Consider the following 26573-nt stretch of genomic DNA (forward strand, 5'->3'; position numbering starts at 1 on the left):
TTTTGGTAGGAAGGTGGGTGGGTTTTCACTGCGGAGCCACACAACAAATCGCTCTGGGTCAGTTGTGATTGTCCCAGGGGCGACCTGTATGTCTGAGGGGGTGAACTTACAGTCCCCAATGACCACAAATTTTGTCTCCACCATGTGCCACATGCCGGGTTCCTTTGAGACCATGGCTGTTTGCCACTGACTGTCCCGCAGGTGAAGAGGCTCAGCCAACTGGAGCCTAAAGGGCTCATACCTGTCCTTTGTTGTCAAGGATCCTGATGGCTCAGGCAATACTATGTGCCTCGGTTTCCCTTGTTTTGTCAGGTCCTGTGAAGAGAGAGACAAATCTGATTTAGGTGACCTTTTTTCTTTTTGGGTTATTTGGGCTGCCCGATTGGGGTCGTCACGCTGGGCAGTTCCGCGCTCTCGAATCAGTTTTTTGACACCCTGGTGTTCTTTTTGTTCTCCCTCCCCTCATGTTCCCTTTCCTGTTTTAAGAAATTGTCAAATTGTCCCTTCATTGGACACTGATTGATCCAGTGACCGCTTTTTCCACACAGAAAACACTGGCTGTTAGCTCGTGCAGGAGCGTTCTTCTTTTGTGTTTCTGGTGTTTTAGGTGTCTCCACAGCTGCAGCGGTGATTTTATGGCGCGTTTTCCCTTCTCTAAGGGCTGGTTTTCTGCAGCGTGGGACGACGGCACTGACGGCTTGTAGCATCTCCTTGAGAGGAGGTGTCGAGCCTGGTTCTCTGGGTATCAGATTTATTGCAGCAGTGCACTCCTCATTCGCATGAGAGAAAGCCAACTGCTGAATCACTTGTTTCTGTCCCTCCTCTCCATCAAATTGCTGTTCCACAGCTGAAGCAAGTCGCTCCACAAATTTGACATAGGGTTCTTGTGGTTCCTGAAAAATGTCTAAGTAATATTGTGAGGGGCCATCTGGCCGCATTTTCAGAAAGGCTTTGCATGCTTGATTAGCTACAAACTCAAGGACATTTTGGGGAATGTTGGTGGCCTGATCTGAGGCTGCTTTCCAATCACCTTCACCTAACAGGTGGTTTAGGGTAATAGGATTGCCTGCATTATCAGTTGCTGTGGTTGGGTCCTCCAGCAAACCTGGCAATGCAGCTTTCAGCAGTTTTCTCCAAGTGACCTCCCATAGCTCAAATTCCATTTTGCTTGAGAGGCACTTGAAAATCTGCTTCAAATCAAAAGGTACAACTGTGATTCCACCAAAGGAAGTAAACAACAAGCCTTCGAAGTAAGGGCTATCTCGCCCATACTCCTTTAATGCCTTCATGAGGTCTTTAACAAGCGTCTGTGACAACGCTTTCCAGGTGGCTACCGTGGTTCCCTGCCCCCTGCTCCTTCGGTATGTCACCGGAGTAACTGTGGGTACCCCATCTGTGTTTGCACCCCCGGGCTCTTGCTTTGCTCCCTCTCGGACCCCAGCCGCAGCCTCAGGTTCCCAGTTGTAAGCTGGGGGTGGCTCCCAGCCTGCCTGTGGCACGGACGGCTGTGGCCTTTGGTAGCTTGGAAAAGCATTCCCCAAAGGAGGCGCAGTCGGGGACACCGTGTTCCCGAGTGGGGGGTAGGGCGGGGGCGGTGCCGGTGGGGCTCCCCCTGTGGGAGGGGGCTGCGGGGTCCATGTCCCCATCGGCATCGGCAGCGTCTGGTGGGGGGGTGGTACCGGGGTAGGGGCAGCGCCACACGGCAGTGAGAGGGGGAGAGAAGCTCCGTCCACGTCACGCGGGGGCTGCGGGGGGGCGGGCTGGGGCAGGGGCGCCCCGGCCGCCGGTGGGTGCCACGAGGGGGGAGGGGGAGGGGGGGCCACGGGGTCCGGTCCGCTCAGCCACTGTCCCGGTAACCCGGCAAAAGCGGCGGCAGCGCCGGCATTCGGTGGGGGGAGGGGAGCGGGCGGCTGCGGCTCCGGGGGGGGGAAGGCAGCAGCCCAGGCAGTGGGCGGTCCCAGCTCCGGGAAGGGCGCCGGCAGCCCCGGCGGGGGAGGGGGGGCCTGCACCCTCGGGGGCAGCGGCGAGCCCCACGCTGTTGGGGTTGTGCCCTGATCCCCTCCCGGTCCCAGGGTGGGCAGGGGAGGTTGGGGGTGCGGGGCTTCCCCGGGCCCACATGGCTCGGGAAAGCTCGGATCCGGGAAGCATGGCTGGGGAAAAAGGGGGTGGGGAGGGTAAGGAGCCTTCCCGGAGGAAGGAACCGCCCACTTCGGGGGCGGGGCGGGCAGAGGGAAGGTTCTGGGCAGAGTCGGGGCGGTGCCCTCACAGTAGGAGTTGGGTAAACCCCACCCCTGGCTCTGCGGGGGCGTGGGAAGGGGCGTGGGAAGGGGCGTGGGAAGGGGCGGGGGAAGGGGCGTGGGAAGGGGCGGGGGAAGGGGCGGGGGCAAGCCTTGTGAGGAAAAAGGGGGCGGGTACGGGGAAGGGCCAGTAGGAGGGGGCTGAAAGGGATTCTGGGAACAAGACGAAGGGGGAAGGGCACAAAGAGGCTGCACCTCGTGGCTGCCGCCATTATGGGGGCATTTTCCTTTGTTCTCTGGGGAGGGAGGGGTCTCCGTGTCTCCCTTCGGGGGTTTCTCACAGCCGTTTTCGCTGCCGGTCCCAACCGGGCGGGTTAGGGACTGGTGGTCTTCCTCGGCGAATGAGAAACGGACTCTGGGTTTGTTGGCTGGGGAAATCGGGGGGGTCGTGGGGAGGGTTTGGGCGTTCTGGCCAGCCAGACTGCCCCGGGAAGCCCGAGCAGCCCGGCCGTGGCTGCGGGGGGCGGGGGACCCAGGAATTCTCAAAATGCTTGGCGAGGGGGAACCGTGGGACGCCGGAGCATTTTTTAAAATACCTGGGGGGGTTTTGGGGGTTTTAGGGGACTTAGGGGGCTTGGGTTCTCTGGGGAAGGGGAAAAGGGGAGACCTGGGGGGTTTGGGAGATTTCGGGGAGGCAGGGGGATGGGACCGGGGGGGCTGGGGGGACTCGGGAGAGGCAGAGGGAGGGGGATGGGGGGAAGGGACTGAGGGAATGCTCTGAGAGAATGCAACTTTGTTATCTTGCATTCCTGTGATCTCTTTTAAGGTACTTTTTATTTGCCACGGCCAGAATGCAAATTTTGCAGCTAGGACGTCTCCTGACTTCCCTAATTTTTCCAACTTTTTAGAAGCATTTTCCCAGAACCAAATGCTGTTCACTTGGTCCGAATTAACATTCGGAAAATGCAAAAACAAATATCTAATAAACTTTTTCAGTTCCTTTTTTGAGTATTTAACTTTGGCAACAATTAAAACTCCAATTAAACTTTCAAAAACCTCTTTCTGGGTGGTGTTTAGTCCGTTTCCCATTCTGACTAGCTGTTACCTTTATCACCACCCCTTCCCAGCAAAACCACCCCCCAAATCCCTGTGGGCGTCCTTTCCTAGGGGTAAGGGCTTCCTTCGGGTGGACCCCCGGTCCCCCCCGTCCCGTCCCTCCTAGGGTTCCCTGAGGCTTCCCAAGCCTCTGTGGTGGGTATTCTCCCCTCCCTTAGAGGAACAATACTCACCAAGCCCTCGGGACGTTGGAGGCGTTGCTAGGGCAACCACAAGCCGGAAGGGGACTCCTCTGGGCAGGAGCTGTTCCCTTCTTCCACCAGGGGTGCTCTTTAGCAACCCCAGTGGCTCCGTGAAATGCTGAAGGCCTCGGGACACGACAAGGCGACGTCCTCTCAGAAGGTCTCTGGGTCACAGGGTCCGAGACTTCCTCGGGCCTCCGTGTCAGCCCCCACGGTACAGCCGGTCAAAAGGCGTCTGCAGGCCCCACGAGGTGGGCGCCAATCTGTTGCTTCGCGTATCTGTCTCTCAGGTCAGCTCAGCGTCAGCTGGGCCACCCTGCTAGCTGTGATACGCCCAACAGTACCTTTGCGTGGGTCTCTGGCTCCGCAGCACCTTTGCCTTAGCTGTCTCGGCCGTGGTTCGAAAGAGGGGACACTCCGGAGGCTCAGGGAGAAAGGTTTTATTCGGGTAACTCAGGGGCAGCCCCTGGTTCCAGGCCTATGCCTCTGGGGAGTGACCCCTGGCCTCGGTTACAGGGGGTTTTTGTTCCCCCAAAATCTCAGGGGTGGACACAAGTTATTAGACCAATGAAACAAGGCCAGGTGGGTAAGGTCAAAATGCAATACACAACATTAACAAATCAGGTGAATTTGGGATGTGGTCCTGTGAGACCCACCAATCCCTGTCAGACACCTCTCCTGAAGGTTCTGGGGCCTGGGGGATGGTGGACATGTGGGGGAGAAATACAATGGGATGGGGGAAAATACAATAGGATGATCGAAACCCAGGGCAGAGGATTAGAGTTGTCTTGGCAACTCTTATCAACCTTTGATAAGCACAATCCAAGACAGGAACTTTACCAGGCTAGGGTTAAAGTCCAAATCACATCAAACCTACAACTAAGAAACTTATGATAACATTTCAGCACCCCCACAAGGTACCACCCCAATTTGGGAAGTTCATGGCCCATAGGTAGTCATGGGAAAGGCTATGTGATGGGAAGGTCCACAAGTGCAGATTCTCTGGGTGGGCTGCTTTTGGTAAAAGTTACTAAAACCACAGAAGTGACTTCTCTCTCAAAGACTGGATGAAAAACTGTTTTATAAGTGGCACTGACCTGTAATTCTGAGTTTTGCCTCTTTACATTGTTTGTAGAAAATAAATAGTTTGTAGTGGGAGAGAGGGTTGGTTTTTAGAAATTAATTTGTGGTTTGTTTGGTTTTTTTTTCTTTTCTTATTTCCTTCTCTTAGTGTATGTTAATAAAATCTATGGGGTTTTTTGCTCCTAAGTTGAGCCTGCTTTTGCCTTTTTCTCCCAAAAAATCATCTCTCAGTAAACAAATTCGGCAAATGTAAAACCAACACATAAATGGTTCTGTGACTCGGATGAGTCAACTTAAACCACAACATTAATCAAGAGAAGATCCTAAAGGAAAAAAAAGTAAAAGTACTTAAAAAACAGTTTAAGAGACACTTACTGCTCTGAGGAATCTGCTGTGAGGTCAGTCTGGGTCTGTAGTCAGACCCTGCAGTAGGAGTTTACAATCATAGTTGAGCTAGGTGAAGGCCTATGGTCAGAGGAGGCAAGAAAATACTTGCAGTCATATTCTAGTAGGAGATAACCAGCAGTCAGAGTCTGCAAAAGGAACCCTGCGGTGAGTTTACTGCAACCAAAGGTCAGTGAATAGTTAGGATCAGGAAAGCTGAATTATGAAAAAGAATAAACTGAGACTTTTTCACATCATTACACAAGAGTCTGTAGCTTAAACCATTTCTATCTCAAACTTGAGGTCTATATTAATTACATGGTGTGAACTTTCTGATCGGATAATAGGCATTATTTATAAGTTGATAATATTGTGTTATAACCGGCTTCTTAGAAAACATGTGTTGTTTCAAAATTTTATTTATTTATTTTTAAATTACTTCAAGAATTTCATAATTCTATTGTTAAAGACCATGTTTTAAAAATGTGTTAATTTGTTCTCTAGCTGCTTATGCATCTCTTAGACCAGGCTACCTCTCTAGCTAGTCTCTGCAGTGGCTTGGTGGTTTGACCTGCTGCCCGTTCCCGAGAGAAAACACAAACCAACAGAGTGTCAGTTTATGCGGTGCTTTATTCAGGGCCCCGGGGACCTGAGGACTAGTGTCTCAAAGTCAGCGTCCCAAGTTGGTTACAAAAGATGCTCATCTTTTATACCTTTGTTACAAGTCTTACTTCATCAGCCTACGTGCAGTCTCCTACGTACTTTACTTTAAACATTCACATTCATCTTCCAGGTAACCTTTCTAAAGGCTATAAATTTTGCACGCTTGCTCTAGCTAAAATAAAGGTTAATTCTCTAAGCTTAACTCCCACCATAGAAAACATTTTATTGGTAACCATGTAATCATATTTCACAAGTAATTTGTATACCTATATGTACTACATGCTCTACTAAGTCCTTTAAACATTGTTTCTTGTATCTGCAGATTCTCAGGCCTCATTTCTCAGGTTTGGTTCCCATGGGCCTGCACAGGAACCAACTCCTTAGCCTAACTACTGCTAACGGAGGCCTTATGGCAACAACTCCCCCCTTTTGAGCATTCTTCAACCAGTTGCAAGGATGCTCAATTCTCTTCTTCATGCAGCAGTCTCCATATAAGATGGTGGTGGAGTAATTCTTGTCATGACTTCATTTCGGGTCATGGCCTTCATGACTCTTCTCGTATGCATCGTTTCCCTAAAGATCATTCCTAAGAAACAACGATATGCTACAAAAATAATCACAACCAAGATTATAATCATTATTACATATTGAATAATAGAGGATATCCAGCCAGAAACCTGGATCCCTAAAGAGCTAAATATTGCTCCAATCCAATTGTGTTCAGCATCTTCTTTGGTTTCCTGTATTTTAGACTCTATATCTTCCAATTGACTTATGTCTTTTTCTACTTCCTTTGTAACATTTGGGATATGGATACAGCAATGATCTGTTCTATCATGTAGGTACCTGCAGACACCATGTTCCTTTAATAACAACATATCCAATGCCATTTGATTCTGTATAGCCATCCTACTAGTTGCTTGTAGCTGCAAATTCAAATCCTTAAACCCCTTTTTAGTGGCTGATGCTAATCTCTCAGTTTGTCCCAAAAGCCGGTAAAGCATTTCCCTATTTCTATAGGTCGATATGGGAGCAAATAATGATTCTAACATACAACCCAATTTGACCCCTCCTGATGGTTCATGCCACTCATCTTCTGGATTTATTCCTTCCATGACCTCTCTTTTATTCCTCCTTCCTATGTCCAAATCTGTCAATCTTGATTGTTTCCAGAATGGGCATAATGTGGGCACTCCCAACGTTCTTTGGGTCACCAATCCATCTATAGGTATATGTGTGGTCCACATTCCATGTCCCATGACCCATACTAAATTCCCTGGACTCCTTATGGTAGTAGTTTTACAATTCACCTGCTTTTGCCCTTTTAATTCTCCTTTTATAGAGTGGTTGTATCCTCTACATTCACATCCCCATTTCAGCAAAATCTTCACTGGTACCAGCCCTACCTGCTCTCCTGGTGTATCACACGTAATTACCCTTGTGCAATTCCATGACTCTACTTTCTCTGTCATTTTCCTATGACTTGTTTCTGCTGTCAAAACATGGGTATGTGTCTGGTTCTTTCCACCAGTCCATTGTATACACCATCCAATTTTCCCTAGATAACTATATGTTTCCAGCAAGCTTGGCCCCCAGATTGCTTGCCATGTAGTCCACTCTTCCTTGCCATCCTGGCAAACCACTTCATAGTAATATTTTGTAGTGGGCATTTTATGCGATTGTACCTCATCATATCACACCATCCTACATTTTTGAATCGTCCAATCGTGATAAATTTGGAATTGATTAAGGCTTCACAATCCCCTCTACTTCCAGGTTATGACCACTGTTTGCAGAGAGTTGTTGTTTTAACTGTCCACTCAGTACGGTTATGCAACTCTTTCCTACATTCCTTTGTCCCATTTCTGGTGATCGGGGGCATTTCAGTGATAGGAATAATTCCCCAGGGTATGGGATCCCCTGCTGCATGGGGTAAAGGTAGACAAGCAGTTATGGATGACACATTCTGAGTTTTTCCAAAGTCTCGTATCAGTCCTACTACCAGATTTTCCTGTTTAGAGTTTCTTGGTAACCCTACCTCATTATCTACCTGCCGAGTCACTCTCATCTCACCTAGGTACATCGTCGTTCTTGCATCTGCCCACCAATCATCCTGTGCTATCCAACACCAGTAAATGCCTTCATCTTTTCCTGGCTGCACATTCCTTACTATCAGGATAATTGATTCTCCTAATCTTCTTTCTATCTGATACTTTCCTCCAGATGTTAAATTTTTCCCAAACCACCATCCATACTCGGAAAAATGCTGGCCTTCTTTAACTTCACAAGTAAAAATCACATCCTTCCCTTTGGTTACCTGGTATACTCCATGTTGGGCCTTAATTTCAGAGCCTAAGTGGGCCCTTGCCTCCACCTTTTGTAACCCAAAATTCCCTTTCCCTCCACAGGACACTATGCACAGATATATACCTTCTGTCTCTCCTATCTTTGGATCAGTATAATTCAGCCACCCCTTCCCATAAGTTCCCAGAGTCCACCAACTTATATTCCCCAGCTGTCTTTCCCATTGCTGATGTTTATTCTGTTTCCACCACTTGACTTGGATATCCTGATAACATTTCTTTTCCAATTTGAAGGTACAATTTATTCTCAAAGGAGGTCCGTCCCACATATCCACCTGAGTTGAGACTGGAGTTACATTTACAGCTACAGTTTTTTTCCACTTATTTTCCCAGTATCCCATGGTAAAACCTTCAATTTGAAATTCCCATAATCAAAGCTTTCTCTTATCCAGACCACGCAACGATAAACGTCGCTGTCATTTATCGTGACATTTGATAGTTGCAGGGTGGTATTTCCTTTTTGCTCATCCTTATCCCAAACCATAGTTATACATGTATGAATTTGTTCTGCTCCCTGTCTCCTTCACCTTACATTGACTTCTTCGGATCCAACTTTCTGGTTGTCCGTGAACAGACAGGTCATAGACACATTCATTCCTTCCATCATCACTATTTGGGTTCGAGTTCTATAATAACTAAAAATTCATTGGTTAAAGGTAATAAACAGATCAGCAAGAGCCCAACTGTCAGAATCCGACCTTGGGCCGGAACACCATTCGAGTGGAGGTTAACGGTTGAACTTCCCAATGGGTCGGCCCCTTCTTGACTCGGGTGTAATGTATCTAATTGTCGATCCCCTCGACTTTTACTGCAGTGAAGGTGGTCATGATCACTTGTCGCGGGACTTCCCATGTTTCTTTCAGGGGGCCTGTGTTCCAATTCTTCACATAGACCTGGCCTCCCGGCTGGATGTCATGGACAGGATTTTCCAGCGGCAGGGGTCTGTTCCATTGCAGGGCTCCTTTTAGGGCAGTGAGTACCTTGTTCAGAGACAACACATAATTAAAGAGCACATCATTCCCTACTACATGAGGGTCTCCCTTTAATACTGTAGCATGATATGGTCTGCCATACAGTATCTCGTATGGACTTACTCCTATCCTCTCTCGGGGTTTAATCCTAATTCTTAACAAGGCTAATGGTAGGGCCTGAGGCCACTGGATTTTGGCCTCCTGACAGATTTTCTTAATCTGTCCTTTCAGGGTTTGATTCATCCTCTCTACTTGCCCGCTGGATTGAGGCCGCCATGGGGTATGCAAATTCCAAGTAACATCTAACAGTCGGGCGACTGTCTGTACCACTCCTGCCACAAAATGAGGTCCCCTGTCAGAAGAGATCCCTAATGGAACCCCAAATCTCAGAATAATTTCTCTCATTAATGTTTTCACTACTTCTTTGGCCTGATTAGTTCTGCAAGGGAAAGCCTCTGGCCATCCCGAAAACGTGCAGACATACACCAGCAGATACTTGTATCCTTGTGATCGGGGCAATTCGGAAAAATCTATCTGCCAATAATCTCCTGGCTCTGCTCCTACCTGTAATTTCCCAAATTGTATCTGCTTCCTCACTATTGGATTATTTTTAAGGCACACTGGGCACATGGCATTCACTCGTTTAGCCATTGTTAACATCTGGTTAGAGATAATTTCCCTCTTCAGAAATTTTACCAATACCTCTGCTCCCCAGTGGCATTTATTATGCTCAGTTTCTAAAATCACCTTCATCAATTTGGTAGGGACCACTACTTGGCCACTCCCAGTCACATACCATCTCATTGCATTCTTCTGGGCCTGGACCAGTTGTGCCAATTTCTCATCCTCAGCGGAATAACTGGGTTTTTGTCCCATATAAGGTTGTGCCGGTCCTACCTTCGTTGGAATCAGCGCCATTTCAGTCCAGACCTCTCTGGCAGCTTTTCGTGCTGTTAAGTCAGCCAGCCGATTCCCTCGAAAAATCTTTCCCTCATCTCTCTGGTGTCCTTTCACATGCATCACAGCCACTTCCACTGGCTTATACACAGCTTCCAGTAGCAGCAGGATCTCATTCTGATGTCGAATGGATGTCCCCTGTGAACTTAACAGTCCTCTCTCTTTCCATAAAGCCCCATGTACGTGCAGAACTCCAAATGCATATTTTGAATCTGTCCATATATTTACCTTTTCCCCCCTGCTCAGGACCAGGGCTCTGGTTAATGCTATAATTTCAGCCTTCTGTGCAGATGTTCCTGGAGTGAGGGCCGTAGCTTCCACCACCTGCGTGAGGGTCACCACCGCATACCCGGCATACCTGGTTCCATTCTCTACGAAGCTGGATCCATTGGTATACAGTTCCCAGTCTGGCACCTCCAGGGGCACATCTCTCAGGTCCGGTCGGCTAGCGTATACCTGTTCGATGGTTTCCATACAGTCACGTGTTAATTCGCCCTCATTCTGCTCACTGCGGAGGAACTCTGCTGGATTGATGCAATTAGTCACTTTGAGATCAACATCATCCTGTTCTCTGAGCAATGCATGGTATTGTAACAATCTGCTAGAGGACATCCAATGCCCCCCTTTTTGTTCCAAAACTGCCAGTACCATATGGGGCACAAACACCTCCATCTTTCTCCCCAGAGTCAATTTTCGGGCCTCCTGGATCAGTATCACTGTGGCTGACACTGCCCGCAAGCATGCCGGCCATCCTGCGCTCACAGTGTCCAGTTGTTTAGAGAAATACCCAACAGGCCTCTTCCACGATCCGAGGGTTTGGGTTAGTACGCCCAGGGCTAGTCGCTGCCTCTCATTGACGTATAGCTGAAAGTCTTTATTTAAATCTGGTAGGCCGAGTGCAGGTGCCTCTTTCAAGGCCCGTTTCAGATCTAGGAAGGCCTTCTCCTGTGGTTTGTTCCACTGCAGTTGAGACTCCTTTAAAGCTTCATAAAGGGGTTTAGCCATTAGCCCAAAATTTGGTATCCAGAGTCTACACCAACCCACCATTCCTAAAAAGGATCTTAGTTCTTTGTGGTTTCGGGGTGTGGGTATTGCATAGATAGCTTCAACTCTATTGATTCCCAATTTCCTTACCCCCTTTGAGATTTCACAGCCTAGGTATATCACACTCTCTTGGACTAATTGGGCCTTTTCCTTCGAAACCCGATATCCTCCTTGTCCCAACATATTCAACAGTTCTATGGTTAGGGTTAAACAGACCTCTCGTTGTTCTGTAGCCAGAAAGATGTCATCCACATACTGGAGGAGAACGTAAGAGAAGGGTGATTCTCTTACCTGAGTTGTCTTCCATTCCTCCAGCTCTTTGGCTAATTGATTTCCAAAAATTGTAGGAGAATTCTTAAATCCTTGGGGAAGTTGTGTCCAAGTGAGCTGCCTTTTTCGTCCTGTATCCAGATTTTCCCATTCGAAGGCAAAATATTTCCTACTTTCTAATGCCAGTGGGATGCAGAAGAAGGCATCTTTTAGATCAATAACTGTAAACCATTGGAATTTCTCTGACACAGATGTTAACAAAGTGTACGGATTGGCCACCACCGGGTGAATGTCTTTGACAATGTTATTTATTGCCCTTAAATCCTACAGTAGTCTATACTTACCATTTGTATATCTCTTTCACAGATGCTAGCAATGTATAAGGATTAGCAACTACTAAATGAATGTCTTTTTAGTTATCTCATTTATGCCCCTTAAATCTTGTACAAGTCTATACTCACCATTAGATTTCTTTACTGGGAATATTGCAGTATTGTATTTTAATTCACATTCTTCTAGAATTTGGTACTTTAGGAATTTATCAATGGTCTTTACTATTCCCTATCGTGCTTCTGCCTTGATAGGATATTGTTTAATTTGCATGGCACTTGCCCCTTCCTTCAATTCTACCTGTGCTGGCTGTGCCAATTTAGATTTCCTTAGTATATCCATTTCCCACACAGAGGGAATCACTACTTCTTCTACCTTTTTAGGAATATTGGAGTTGGTTTCTCTTTTACCGTTAAAATCTTTCCTGGTTTAGACTTGGGTATCCTCATTACAAGTTCACCATTCTCAAAAGTAATCACTGCCTCTAGAGCTGCCAGAAAATCACATCCTAAAAGCAGAGCTGAACACCCAGGCACATATAAAAATTTACGTGTTAAAGTTTTATTTCCAAAGCTCAGATCTAGGGGTTGCAGGAATGGCCAAGGTCTCCTCCTTCCTTGTGGCTCCAATAATTACAGTCAATTTTTTTTTTTCCAATCTGCACTTCTACATAATTTAATATGAAATATTTACAAGAAAAGTGACATCTTTCCCTTCTAAGCGCAGAGTGACCATCTGTTCCTTTGATCCTGGCTTCCTCTCACAGATCCATGACTCTGGCTATGCTATTCAACTGAGGCTGAACATACTGACTAAACCAGTTTGGGCACTCTCGCTTTCAATGTCCTTCTAATTTATTTATTCTTAATACTCCACAGCCTCTGCCAAAACCACTTCTATTACTGTCCCGACCGGTTCTGCCACTACGTCCTCGCCACCTCTAAAAGCTTGTCCAAACTTCTTAACTTTCCGCTTTCCAGTTTCTGTAACTTTTCCTAGTGTCCTCCTGTGACTGGTCTAGAAAAATAAAGGCGAGCTGAATCTTTGCTTGCTTACTATCTATCTGAAGACCAGTATATTTCCTGGCTGCATTTGAGCTATCCTCTCCACTATCACTGCTTTCCGTTCTGTCCCTTCTGCATCTCCCTCCCCTTCATCCCCGCCCCACAGTCAAATCCTGATCGTTGTCAAGGATAGAAGCAGTGGGCAACTTTGGCAGAGAAGGATTGGGGATAGGGGACAGGTGTCGTCCCTGCATTTCTTGCTTTCAAGTGTTTGAGTCTTTGCAGCAGCTTCTCACGCTGCTTCATGTAAACAATATTATATTCTTAGAAATTATCTCTATGTTTTGCATTCTTGTTCTCTGAGAGAGAACTTGACTGATGGTCATATTGACCAATGGAGTCAGGAGGTTGTAACCTCCTTGGGCCAATCTTGGCCCCCTGTACAAAATGTATATAAACCTATTGGAGTCAGATAATAAAGAGCTTTCCATGATTCACCAAGCTGCTGCCTGCTGTCCTCTGTCAAGGTCCACTCCCACGTCACAACGTGTTGCCCCTCTAAAAGGCTTGGGGTAACAATTGGTGACCCCGAACGTGTGAGAAGAGGGTCTCCTGTCGCAATTGGTGACCCCTCCGTGTCTGGACTGCAGCTGGGTCAAATTGGTGACCCCGAGTGTCTGAACGGACTCCTGACGTGGGAGAACAGGTCACGCCGGTGACCTCTGACTGCAAGAGAACTGCACGTCGGTGGACCTGTCTGCCCAGTGAGAGACTGAGCTGCTCTGCCTGAGGTATCGTGGTAAGAGATAATGATCTCTAAACCCTCCGCAGATGAGGAAACCCTCATGGTGGACCTTTGCCTTGAGGTCCTGCGGAGACAAGAAGTCTCCTTTCCTGGAGATGCTCTCCGGAAATTGTTATATTATGCTAGAACTCATGGGGTTTTTTGCAGCCTTGAAGAAGTTTTTTCTACAGCAGAGTGGAAGTCTTTGGGCGACTATCTGCTCCAGGTTTTCTTTGCAGATCGCAGTGTGAAGCTTTTGAAACTGATAGCCACCTGGAGCAGGCTGGAGAAAGTGCTGCCTAAAGTACAGCCTTCTAGCTCTGAGGACAGCTCCAGCCTCATCGGGCTGCGTTCCAGGGAAGACGATGGAGTCACTTCTCCTGTCCCGGCTCCGCGGAGACGGGCGGGCAAGCCGACTCCCCTTCCTCGCAGCAGCATGGCGGGAAGCCTGCCTGCACTCAGCACAGCTGCTGAGGCGGGCACGGGGTCTTCTGCAGAACAGACCCCTTTCGCACCCACGCCTCATCGGCGATGGAGTGTGGAAAAACTCGGGGCTTGTGAAAGCCCCTCGGGATCGGCCCCTCCTCCCAGTCCCGAGCTGCCGCGGAAAAAGCGGCGGCAGAGGGGAAAAATCGCCCTCCCCCACTTCCCTCCCCCCCCATGTTTTCCTGGCCTTGGAAGCGCCGAGAGCGCTCTTGGATCGGGGGGGAGGGGTGGTTTTTGCGGACTGTCCGCACTGTGGAATGTCAATAAGGTATTCCGTGAGGGGCGGGACGGCCCCGAAAAGCGGTGGGGCCGGCCCGGGGCGGGCAATGCAGCCTGCCCAGCCCCCGCGGGACAGGGCGGCCCCAAGGAGTGAAAGGGCCAGCCTAGGGCCATCCCGCACGGCCCCGGGGCGGGAGAAGAAACCCCCCCGCAGTGGCTGGTGCCGCCCTTGAGAAAGGGCGGGCCAGCCCCGCGCTGAGTGGCAGCGAAGCCGTCCGGCATCGGAGCCACAGCCGCGGCTCCGCTTGGGAAAGCAGGGCCGGGACAGCCTCCCAGCCCCCCCGCTCCTCCCCGTGACGATCAGGGCACTCCCCCCACGCCTGTGGGGGCAGCGCTTGGCAAGCGGGACACGCCTCCTGCAGCGCTGCGATCTCCTCCCGTGCCAGGTCGGGGCCGCGCGGGGCGGGCAGCGGCTGCCGGTCCGAAAGCGGCGCCGAGGGACATGCCCCTCCCTGCCGATCGGGGCACTCCCCCCGCGCCTGTGGAGGCAGCTGCGGCCGATCTGTTCATTTTAAAGGAACAGCGCGGCCACAAGCGGCTGTTCCCCCGTTGCAGAGGGTCCCGGGGTGCGGGACCCCCCCCAGTCTCGGGTGATGTCCCAGCCGAGGCTGATGCTGTGGGCGGCCGTGGGTCAGCACGGCGTCCCCTGCAGGGCAGGGATGGATTCCCCAGCTCTGCAGGTGCGGTGAGAAAAGCTCTCACCCCTGTCCCTGTGAAGCACATAGGACAGGATTCAGAGGTGCATGATGCCTCATCTAATGCTCAGGCCAGCAAGACTAATGCTAGGGCCAACAAGAAACAATGAAAGAGTGTGCAAAAAAGAGGAATCACTCCCTTGTTTCTTTGTGGAAGGTGTGGACGGCCGAATCACATGGCAGATGTTTGTAAGGCAAGCCATGTGAAAGGCCAACCTCTGTCAAAAGGGCAGTGGGGTGCAAAGAGGAAGCGTGCTCGGACAGAAGAGTCTTCCCAGTCCCCACAGCCGATGGAGGTCTGATGGGAAAGTTCAGTCCCATACCCACCTCTCCCTGTTAGTGTCCCTGAAGGGACCAAATTTGTTTAATTTGTGTTTGAGTTTTCTGTTCATAGGACAAAGAGTCGGTGGTGAGAAGGCAGTTGCTCTGAAGTCACTGAGCTGCCTGGATTTCACTGGACTGTTGCTCTGATCAGAGACTGTCCTGGAACAATTTGGAACAGACATTGCTATTTTCTCCTTTGCTGTTTAGCAGCTGGAATGGACTGTCTTTCAAGATCCATTCATCGCCCTTCGTGACTTGGTTTGGGAGCTGTTGGACCAGGATCATCTGGAAATTTCAACCAGTCCTGGGACGTTCCTGTGTTCTGCATCGAAACAGAACTCTGGGGACTGGAGGTTTTTTATAACACCTCCAAAAAGCCAATCCTCAATAGTGAATCTGAATGATTGTTTTCTGTGATTCATTTGTATCCTGCAGGTATCACTGGCTGATGAATGTCCAATTCCTTGCACATTCTGGAATGGGTCATTTTTGCCCCATCTGCCACAAGGCGGCAAAATATTGTTTGAAAAAGCAAACAATGAAAATATTATTTTTTTTGTTTGAGCTAAATATTGCTCGATTTCAGCCGCAAAAATGGCAATCAATCATTTTTGTATGAGCTCATTGCTCGATTGATAATGCAGGCAACAATGCTTGCAAATTTGATGGGTGCAGATTTTTGTAAAATTCATACTCTCAGTATTATGGGAGGAATTTGATTGGAGCTTTGCAAGCAGTGTTTTTCTGCCAAATGCTCTGGAGCCATGAGCTGTTGCGAGTGGCAAGAATCCTTTGGATTTCTTTTTGCAGCCCAAAAATATTCAGAAATTTAGTGCAAGGACCCACTGTATTTACAGACAATTTGGGAGGACAAGGTAGGCCAGTGTTCCTTGGAAGAATGATTTTGAGGGCAAGTTTTGGAAGCCCCTGAGGATGGGCAGCCCATTTGGTATTGGGGCTGCTGTCATGGCATTTCCACAGTTTTCCCAGAAACTTTTTCATTTAGTCACGGATTCAACTTCTGTGGTCGACATGGCACACAGATGGGTTGTTCAATTTAAAGGGAGTCAGCAATGTTGTTTGTTCCATTTGCTGAAGAACCTCTTGTTGTGCCACAGAGGCCTGGTTCTTCAAAAACAAAAACGGGGAACGCAGGGTGAAACCCCGCAAATTCAATTGGCAAAGGCTTTGCATGCCATGGAGCACCTTACAGGTGCCACAGAATTTCACTAACGCTGCAATGTGAAAAGCAAGAAACCGTGACCGAATGAAGGTCAACAGAGGAGGAACCACTGGTCCTCTTTTTTCCTTTTTTCTTTTTTTAAGGTAAAAAGGGTGAGATGTCGTCCCTGCATTTCTTGCTTTCAAGTGTTTGAGTCTTTGCAGCAGCTTCTCACGCTGCTTCATGTAAACAATATTATATTGTTAGAAATTATCTCTATGTTTTACATTCTTGTTCTCTGAGAGAGAACTTGACTGATGGTCATATTGACCAATGGAGTCAGGAGGTTGTAACCTCCTTGGGCCAATCTTGGCCCTCTGTACAAAATGTATATAAGCCTATTGGAGTCAGATAATAAAGAGCTTTCCATGATTCACCAAGCTGCTGCCTGCTGTCCTCTGTCAAGGTCCACTCCCACGTCACAACGTGTTGCCCCTCTAAAAGGCTTGGGGTAACAGACAGGAGCCAATGACATAGGCGTAGGTGGGAGAGGAGGGTCGGTAGAGGGATAAATCTTTGAGCGAGTGTCAGCAGAGAAGGGGGATAGCCAGGAGAAGCATTTTGGATAGGCACAAGCAGGGGAGAGGAAACAGAATCAGGTAGGGTGAGAGTAAGTGGAGTAAAACTTAATGCTGAGGGAACGTTGGTAGGGGCAGTGGGTCCTACAAATAAATCAGCTTCCAAATCATCTCCTCCCTTTTTTCCCAAAACCAGGTGTTCTACACAACACTTATCTTGGACGCAAGCCAAACAATGATTATTTTCTAAGACCAGTGCTTGTATTCCACATTCCACTAACCATGCCGGTTTCTCTTTTAAATAAAAGAAAAGATCTATGTATGGCAATTCATCAAGTTTCGATTCTCGTTTACAATGTGGCATCAGTTGTGATATAAGTTCTGATTGTAAAGACACATTTTCCGGCCATCTCTGGTTTGTTTTTGAGAGCATAAAACAAATCAAGATAAGGTATTTCATCCCATCTCTCATTATTCTGTAAAAAGCACATCAAGGGGGTTATAACATCAGGGTTAACAGATCCATTCAAAGGCCACTCTGGGCCACCAGTTTCATATAGTGGCCACCGATGATTACAATAATCAATCATTTTACTTTTATGTAACTCTTGGTGGAATCCTTCCCTTTTCCACCTTCCCAGTAAACATCCCAAGGGGGAATTCCCTGGGACCTTATCATTAGATTGTACCAAAGCCTTAAAGGTTTTAAACAGCATCATCTTTTTTTTTTTTTTCTTTCAGTGTTTTTTTTTTTTTTTTTTTTTTTTACACCTTAAGTTGCTCACACACACACACACACACACACACACACAAAATATGGATAGACTCAAACACCAATATTAATACCAGTGTTAATACCAATACCAATACCAATACCAATCTTGCCACTTCTCGTCGCCGCGAGGGGCAAGTGCCGATCCTGCGAGGCTTTCGCCTCGTCTGACGGTCGGCGCCTAGGCTTCCCAGACCATAGACGTCTTTTGCCCAGCCCTGCGGGAATCGCCGTCCCGTCTTATTAGGCAGGCACCCAAACCTAAAGAATAAAGCACCTTCGGGCTTACCTTCCCACAGTTGTCCGTCAGGCGCGGGGTCGGGCGCGGGTCAATGACTCCCCAGAAATCACCTGGTGCCGGCGTGGAGTTGATCGGCTTGCGAACCGCCCCAGCCACCTCCGGAGTCCTGCTGCGGTCGCCAGAAAACTGCTGCCCATTCCCGAGAGAAAACACAAACCAACAGAGTGTCAGTTTATGCGGTGCTTTATTCAGGGCCCCGGGGACCTGAGGACTAGTGTCTCAAAGTCAGCGTCCCAAGTTGGTTACAAAAGATGCTCATCTTTTATACCTTTGTTACAAGTCTTACTTCATCAGCCTACGTGCAGTCTCCTACGTACTTTACTTTAAACATTCACATTCATCTTCCAGGTAACCTTTCTAAAGGCTATAAATTTTGCACGCTTGCTCTAGCTAAAATAAAGGTTAATTCTCTAAGCTTAACTCCCACCATAGAAAACATTTTATTGGTAACCATGTAATCATATTTCACAAGTAATTTGTATACCTATATGTACTACATGCTCTACTAAGTCCTTTAAACATTGTTTCTTGTATCTGCAGATTCTCAGGCCTCATTTCTCAGGTTTGGTTCCCATGGGCCTGCACAGGAACCAACTCCTTAGCCTAACTACTGCTAACGGAGGCCTTATGGCAACAGACCCAGTGCTGTCTCATAATTTTAAGTGTTTTTCAGAATTCCCAGAAACGATATCTGAGCATTGTCAAAGACCTCCTCTGAACTGATGCTATTGTGACCTTTAGTTCTTGTTACAGAAGCACTCCAACAGTTTGCTGTGTTTAAAGCATCCCTATCCTGAGGGAATTACAGAGGAGATCAGCTATTAGATGTTTCCATTAGTCTTTCACGCAATGATACTTAAGAACCTTGTTTTAAAATATGTCTAGGGAATTCTCTTCCAGTTAAGAGCTCAGGCAGTGGCCAGTCCTTAGCTCTAAGTGGATGGGAAATTTGCCAACTGACCCAGGTGTTTTCTACATCAAAACAATATTCAAGTTACCTTGACTTTGCAATTTGACCCTATGAATATGACAGCTAGACCTATCTTTGTCAAGAGCTTGGAGAATCATCAGCTGGAGAACGATTGTCCAAATCACCATTGAATTAAGGTTCATCAGCTGTTGCAAACTCTAGGATGATGGTACAGTATTTCAGAGATTGCTAATTACCTAATTTCACATGTGTTAATGATTATGTCTGAGATATCTTTGATTGCTGTATTTGACTTATTCCTGATTGCTGTCAGTTTCTTGTTTCACTATATATATTGTTTTGTTATTCACTTCATGTTCTTAGCAAGACTCATGCATGCTGTTTTTAAAACAAAAAGAAAGGAGAATTAGCTCCTAAAGAAGTCTGAATAATTCAATATTTATACCACATTTTTTAAAAAAAAAGGTTCTAGGTAAGGACCCTTAAGTGAATGTGCAATGGCAAGGCCTAATTGATTCATTAACTTAAAGAGAAGATATGCATGTGGGTTTATCATCAACAGGTTAAAAGTAGCCATCTATTCATTTGATCAGACATCAATTACCTCTCAGAAAAATGAGGTTCAGTTATAATAGAAATGACTTCATCGCTACTCAGCCTTTGTAATCAGGAGCAAAAGTAGGACTACCAGAACATGACTGTGTCTGGAGACTTACAGAGGAAACTTGTCATCAAAAGCCTTTTTGTCATCATGGTGTAGTGTTCCTACTAACCTCCTTCAGCTATTTCCTGTTCCAGGTTCCCAAAAGGATATTTAGTGATGTCAAGAATCAACATTTCCAGCTAATGGACTGGACTCCAGCTGAATCTCAACTATTTGGACTTTAAAATAATGATAATTTATCTCAATTTCCCCTAGAGATATTGGACATTATTTTTATTTTTTCTCATGCCTTGAGACCCTATGTCAGTGACATGATTGGATTTAAGAAGTTTTGTTGATTGTAATGGGGTTTTTATGTATCATCAATCCTTACTCCAGGTGTTGTTGCTGTTCCAGCTTTAGCTACACTTAATAAGTTGGGATGATAGACAGTCAAGGAATTAAATATAACTTTAGCTCTTTTAAATCAGATGCTCACTGATGTAAATAGTATTAAAAACAGCACACTACAAAATATAGCTATTATAGATCACATAGGCACAGGTGTGAGGATTTTGAAGGAATGTGTTGTATGAACCTCTCTGACCATTCTGCATCCATTCACAGGAAACTCAAACAACTACAAGATAATATGAAGAAGTTGACTGTTAATGACTGGGGCTTGGATGAATGGTTTAAGGAATGGGCAATCACTGGATAGTTAAAAGATATCATGAAGGGAGCTTTGTTATTACTAGTAGTCATTGTTTTATTGCTTTATATTATTCCATGCATTATAAAATTAATGACCCTCTTAGTAGAAAATGCAGTAAAGTTTGGCTGGTGCAAGAAAAAAAGGGGAGAAATGTAGCAATGTATCTACATAACTTGGAATGCAAAGTGCTCCAGCCAAGCTACCACCTGTAGGTATTCGTTATTATTATTAGCTCTTTTGGAATGTATCAAGGTTTCAGAGATACAAACTGTTCTAAAAATAAGAAGAAGAGCCTGAGAAACTGAATAGCAAGACAGCAAGAATGAGATAAAGGAGGCCATGAAGGCTCAGAACCGTAGCCAATCAAATTCCTTAAAGGACATGCTGATCTTGTGAACAAAGTGGAGGAACCAATCAAGAAACGCATGAACGCGTGAACAAGCAGTCTTAGAATCTATAAATGTAGTGTAATGTAAAAAATAAATGGCTTCCGCTGAAATAATATTGATTCTGTCATTCAGAGGTCCTGAGCTCCCACACAATCCAATTAAAATTGTAACTGCAGTCCTCCTGGAGTGACAGATGGGGTTCTGTTGAACCAATGATCCTGTAGAAGGGTGTAATTTTGCTCTGAAGGTCCAGTGGTGGTATAAATGGGTCTGGTCTGGTTCCTCTGGGAATCCAGCGGAAATAGGCTGCTCTAGTGTTCTGAATCTCAGATTTTTATCCAGGTAGGAATGTTTGCCTCCTCCCCTTGGGTTGAACATCCAACAATGGGATGATGTAATTTTATCAGTCATGCAGTGAGACTCAATGGCTCATTAACAGAAGATATCCCTCTGGAGGGAGGATGGGTTGTGGAAGAGATAAAGAACACTACCCTATCTGGTTTTAATAGCTGGCCCATTAACATCCCACTCCCCCCCCTCCCCCCAGTGTTATGAGGGATGAAAGAGATAAAGAAACACTGCCCCACCTGGTTTTAACAGATGGTAATATAATACATAGTTTTCGTAACATCTTGCATTGCAATCTAAGACGTGGTAACTGTAAGAGTTCAGGGAATTACTGTTTGTTGCTGTAATTAAAGCAATGACACGATTCACAGAATCATTTACAGAATCAATTTGGTTGGAAAAAAACCTCTGAGATCGAGTCCAACTTATGACCCAGCATCACCATGTCAATGAGATAAGAAAATTAACAGTAACAGCAGTAATATTAATAAAAAAAGGTATAAGACAAAAAAAAACAGCTTACATGGAAACCCTTCGACAATGAAAAAATACTGGACTGTTCCATCCATCATGTTTCCTTGACTGGAAGGAACACTTTCTCCCTTCTGGAGCCCACTAGTGACCTGATGCCAACTCGATGCAGCACCATTCACCACCACTTTCTAGCCTTGGCCATTAGAATAAGGAGATAGAAATATTAGCTGTTCTTTGTGCCAGGCATAAGCTTTTCAGTATCTTATAGTTGTTTGCAATACAACCTGATGTTTGCAAAAATATCTGTGAAATCTTTAAGAAAACCTGATTAGGACACAGAAACATATTCACCTGCATATTAAAAAAAAATAAAATAGCTTTTTTGTGACACAGGAAGAACTGGAAAGTGAGGTTAGCCATCTATTGCTTGGGAACTGGCTGGGCATCAGTCTACCTATGGGAAATGGTGAGTGGTTGCCTTTGAAATGTTTATTTGTTTTCTTTCTCTCTTTTTCCAGTTCTTCACTTATTAAACATTTTTTTTCTCAACTCACAATTTTCTCTTGCTTTTACTCTTCCTTTCCTGTTCCCTAGCTTAGCTCCCTACTGGGATTAACCCACAACTGTTGTATTGTATCCTCACACCCAAACAAATGTTTTCAAATAAGGAAAAGGGCTTTCAGTTTCACCCCTGACTTTTAAGGAAGAAGCACCAGAACTTTCTGTTCTTCTCTCATCATAATTGGCTCAGTGCCAGCACAGATGCACCTGTTGGTTTCTGTAGCTGCTCCTCAGAAATGTAGTTAGTTTTGTGATAAATTTGGGGTAAAAATTCGTGTATGATATAATAATCCGATGTATAATAAGAGCAATGTTAATAAAGTGTAAAGCAAACCGTTCCCCCCCTCAGCCGGCACGGCTTCAGTTGTGAAACAGGATAAGAGTCATCAGACTAGACAAAGACTCTGGCCAACCTTGATAAGAATCACTTCCTCGCCAATGCAAGGAGAAATTCCTTCTTGACGACGATGCAGATTTCATCAACTCCCTGGCCCAACATGCAAACTGAAATCAACATAAGACTGACCTGTGAAATTGACATAAGAAAAGAAAAATTCCCAGAATGGAACAACAGGACTTGACAAGATCCGGGAAGACCATCGAAAAGAAATTCGGACTATTCAGCCCGCCCTGGACACCTGGACTGCCTAAGGGCAGAAAAATCCTATGAAAGGGTGGACTGAAAGCTGCACCGGCGTGGATTTGGGCGTCTTGCACCCTGGTGTGCGGACCCCTGTCCACCCAGCGCGGCGCTGACATTTTCCTATTTTTGTGGCTTTCTCATTTTTCTGGTGTTCGATATTCTGTTATTAATAAATTGTCTTTTATTAATCTGATATTTGCCATTGCATTTATAACAGATTTGGTGCCGTGACTCGGATTCGGAGGAAGCTGCGGGGATCTGCGATCCAGGAGGGTACCCCCGCTTATTTTGGCAGCCTGGTGAGTGAGGAGACCCCGCAGCTCCACCCGAACCTCCGAACCAAATTTAGGAACGAGAAAACCATAAATTAGGACAGGGGAAAGAACGGATCCGGGGGCAAAGAGAGCTTGGGAAGGCAAAGGACCTTCGGAAAAGCCGCGGCTTGCAATTGCTCATAAAACGTCTAAGTGCACGAAGACATCCACGCAGGAAAAGGAGCTGTAAGTACTGCTGGTTGAACGGGTGATCGGGCGAGTGTGTGAGACGTGATCTGATCACGAAGCGAGTGTGGACTTCAAGGTCTCATTTCCGTCTTCCCGCGAGGGGAACGGTCGGCCGCGAAGGAAGCGATTTCATGTGAAACTCTCTCACATCGCTCATCAAAACCGGGACGAGGGAAGTCTTGGGGACCGATCACGGAGTGGGCAAAAAGGGGAAGGGTACGTCCTGTTGAGCTCGGGAATTGGTAAACCCTTTTTGCCAGCGGACCAAGGTAAGGGTCCAAAGAGAATCCGAAAGGATTGAGAACCGATCAGGAACCCCCGGCACAGCTCGCTGGAGGGGTGAGTGATCGAAAAAGCCCCATCCCCTGAGAAAGTAAAAAAAAAAACAAACCACAACGCGCAGGCAGAAAAGTCGACTTGCAGGGAATTTTGAAGATTTGGTAAGGAAATTCGCGAAACATGGGACAGAGAAAGAGTAAGCCCCAGAAAAAGACCTCAGAAAAGTGCCCCTCTGGTAAGGGAAAGGGAACCATGAAAATCCCTCGAAATAGTCCCTTGGGGTGGATGTTGGAACATTGGGGAGATTGTCCACAGAGAAAAGAGAAATCCAAGGAAAAAATGATTTACTATTGCATGGATGTGTGGGGTGGTGAAGAATTGAGGAACCACCTTACGTGGCCAGTCATGGGAACATTTGAAAGTTGGACATGTAGTGAGTTAAATCGCTATGTGGAAAACAAGAGCCCCTCGGACCCCGAGAAGAAGGAATACGCCCGGCTTTGGCTAAACACCCGAGCGGGTTTGTTCCCGATGAAACAGAAAGGGTGGCCCGGAACTGGGACAGAGCCCTGGGAACCCCTGGATCACCTCCCACCTCCCTACAATGGGCTGAATTCCCCACCCTCTCCAGAGCAAGTGGTGCCCATGGCTCCTTTGGATCCTCCAAACCAACTTTTGGGGGCACAGGCATCTCAGGTGGGGAGCCATGCCTCCCCTCCATTGTCCCCGCTGGCAGCTCCCTTGCTGCCCTCCTCTCTCTTGCCTCTTCCGTCCGGCTTGGGTCCGTCGGCGGCGCCCCCGTCGATAGACGCTATGGCCACGGGAGCCCCCTCTGAGGTCCCTCCTGCACAAGCTTGGGAGCACTCTCGTTCACCTTTTCCGCCACCACCAGAGTTGGTCCGAGCGGAGGAGAGACTCCCTTTTGCTGCACAGGCGGCAATTCCGCCCCCGCAATCCGGGAGAGGGAGACAACCCACTGCTACCAGTTCTCCCCCTGCTAGCAGAACCCGATTGAAAGCAAGGATGGTGGGTGATGAATGGGGAGAGAATGAGAATGAGGGACACAATCTACTTCCACTGAGGGAGGTACCAACGGCCCCCGGGGTCATTGGGTTTGTAAATGTACCTCTCAACACAGGAGATGTAAGGGCGTTCAAAAAGGAAATGGGGCGATTGTTGGACGATCCTTTTGGTGTGGCAGATAGGTTGGATGAGTTCCTAGGGAGCAGTATTTATACATATGAAGACCTGATGGCAATCCTAAGGTCTCTGTTCAACAATGAGGAAAGGGAGATGATAAAACAGGCGGGTATCAGAGACTGGGACAGGAGAAACCCACAAGGCACACCCGGGGACCAAAAGTGGCCCAGCTTTAGCCCGAACTGGAATGCACAAACAGAGGACAGGAGAAAGAGCATGATAGACCTGAGAAATATCATAATCCAGGGCATTCGGGAAGCCGTCCCAAGGGGTCAGAACATTAGTAAAGCTTTCAATGAATGTCAGGGGAAAGAGGAGTCCCCCACTGAATGGATTGAGCGACTAAGGCGAAGTCTACAGATATATTCTGGGACGGACCCCAACTCCCCCGTGGGGGAAGTGTTGCTCAAGACACAGTTTGTAGCGAAGTCCTGGGAGGACATTCGAAGAAAGTTGGAAAAGATAGATGGCTGGCAAGACAAAAGCTTGCAAGAGTTGCTGAGGGAAGCGCAGAAAGTTTACATGAGAAGGGAGGACGAGAAGCAGAAGGTGCAAGCTAAGGTTTTGGTAGCGGCAGTGAAGGAGGTCCAGAGACAGGAACAGGCTTCGGGTAAGTATAAAACCTTACCCCGAAAGCCTCCAGGCCCCCGCAAGGCAACCCCAGACACAAGAAGGGAACTGCCTGAGTGCTACTATTGCAAGAAGGCAGGACACCTTCGGAGAGATTGCAAGAAAAGGATAAGAGATGAAAAGATGTTCCAGGAGGATTAGGGGTGTCAGGGGCTCTTCACTTTGGGGACCAGGACATCTAACGAGCCCCTGGTAAAATTGAAAGTAGGTCCCCAGCGTCAAGAGATCGTTTTCCTCGTGGATACCGGGGCAGAAAGGAGCACCTTGCAGCGTTTACCGAAGGGGTGCACGGTCAGTGAGGAGAAAGTTGTGGTGGTGGGGGCAAAAGGGGATCCTTTTAAAGTATCAGTGATAGAAAGCGTGGAAATTGAATCAGAAAATAAAGTCTGTTTGGGGAACTTGTTGTTGGTGGAGGAAGCTGATTACAACTTGCTAGGGAGAGATATGATTATTGCCCTTGGAATTAACATAGTTGTAAGAAGTTCCGATCTTGTGGTGAAAATGTTTAGGCTTACCGAGAAGGATGAGGCAGACATCAATCCAGAGGTATGGCACTCAAAAGGGGAGGTTGGGAAGCTAAAAATAGATCCCATTCACATCATAATCGAGAATCCCGAGGACCCTATATGGGTCAAACAGTATCCCATTCCTCTAGAAGGGAGAAAGGGATTGAAGCAGGTAATCGATGACCTTTTGAAGGGAGGAACAATAGAACCATGCATGTCCCCCCATAACACCCCTATACTGGCTGTGAAAAAGGCAGATGGAAGCTATCGGCTAGTTCAGGATTTGAGGGCAGTAAATGCTCGAACCAGGACTAGGTTTCCAGTGGTGGCCAATCCATATACTTTACTGAATCGGCTCACGCCTGAGGATGTATGGTATAGTGTAATTGACCTGAAGGATGCATTCTGGACTTGTCCTTTGGATGAGAAAATCAGGGATTACTTTGCTTTTCAGTGGGAGGACCCCGATACCAATAAAAAACAACAGTTGAGATGGACAGTGCTTCCCCAAGGGTTTGTGGAATCCCCTAACCTGTTTGGGCAGGCCCTGGAACACCTCTTGACTCAATTTACCCCGAAGGCAGGAACGAAACTATTGCAGCATGTGGATGATCTGCTAATAGCTGGATCTTCTGAGGAAAGTGTGAGGGAATGTACTGTAGAATTGCTGAATTTTATTGGAGATAAGGGTCTGAAAGTTTCAAAATCCAAACTACAGTTCACAGAGCCCGAAGTAAAATATTTGGGTCATTGGCTGTCCCAAGAG

The sequence above is a fragment of the Zosterops lateralis genome, assembly GCF_965231275.1.
Source record: "Zosterops lateralis genome assembly, chromosome: W".
Lineage (NCBI taxonomy): Eukaryota > Metazoa > Chordata > Aves > Passeriformes > Zosteropidae > Zosterops > Zosterops lateralis.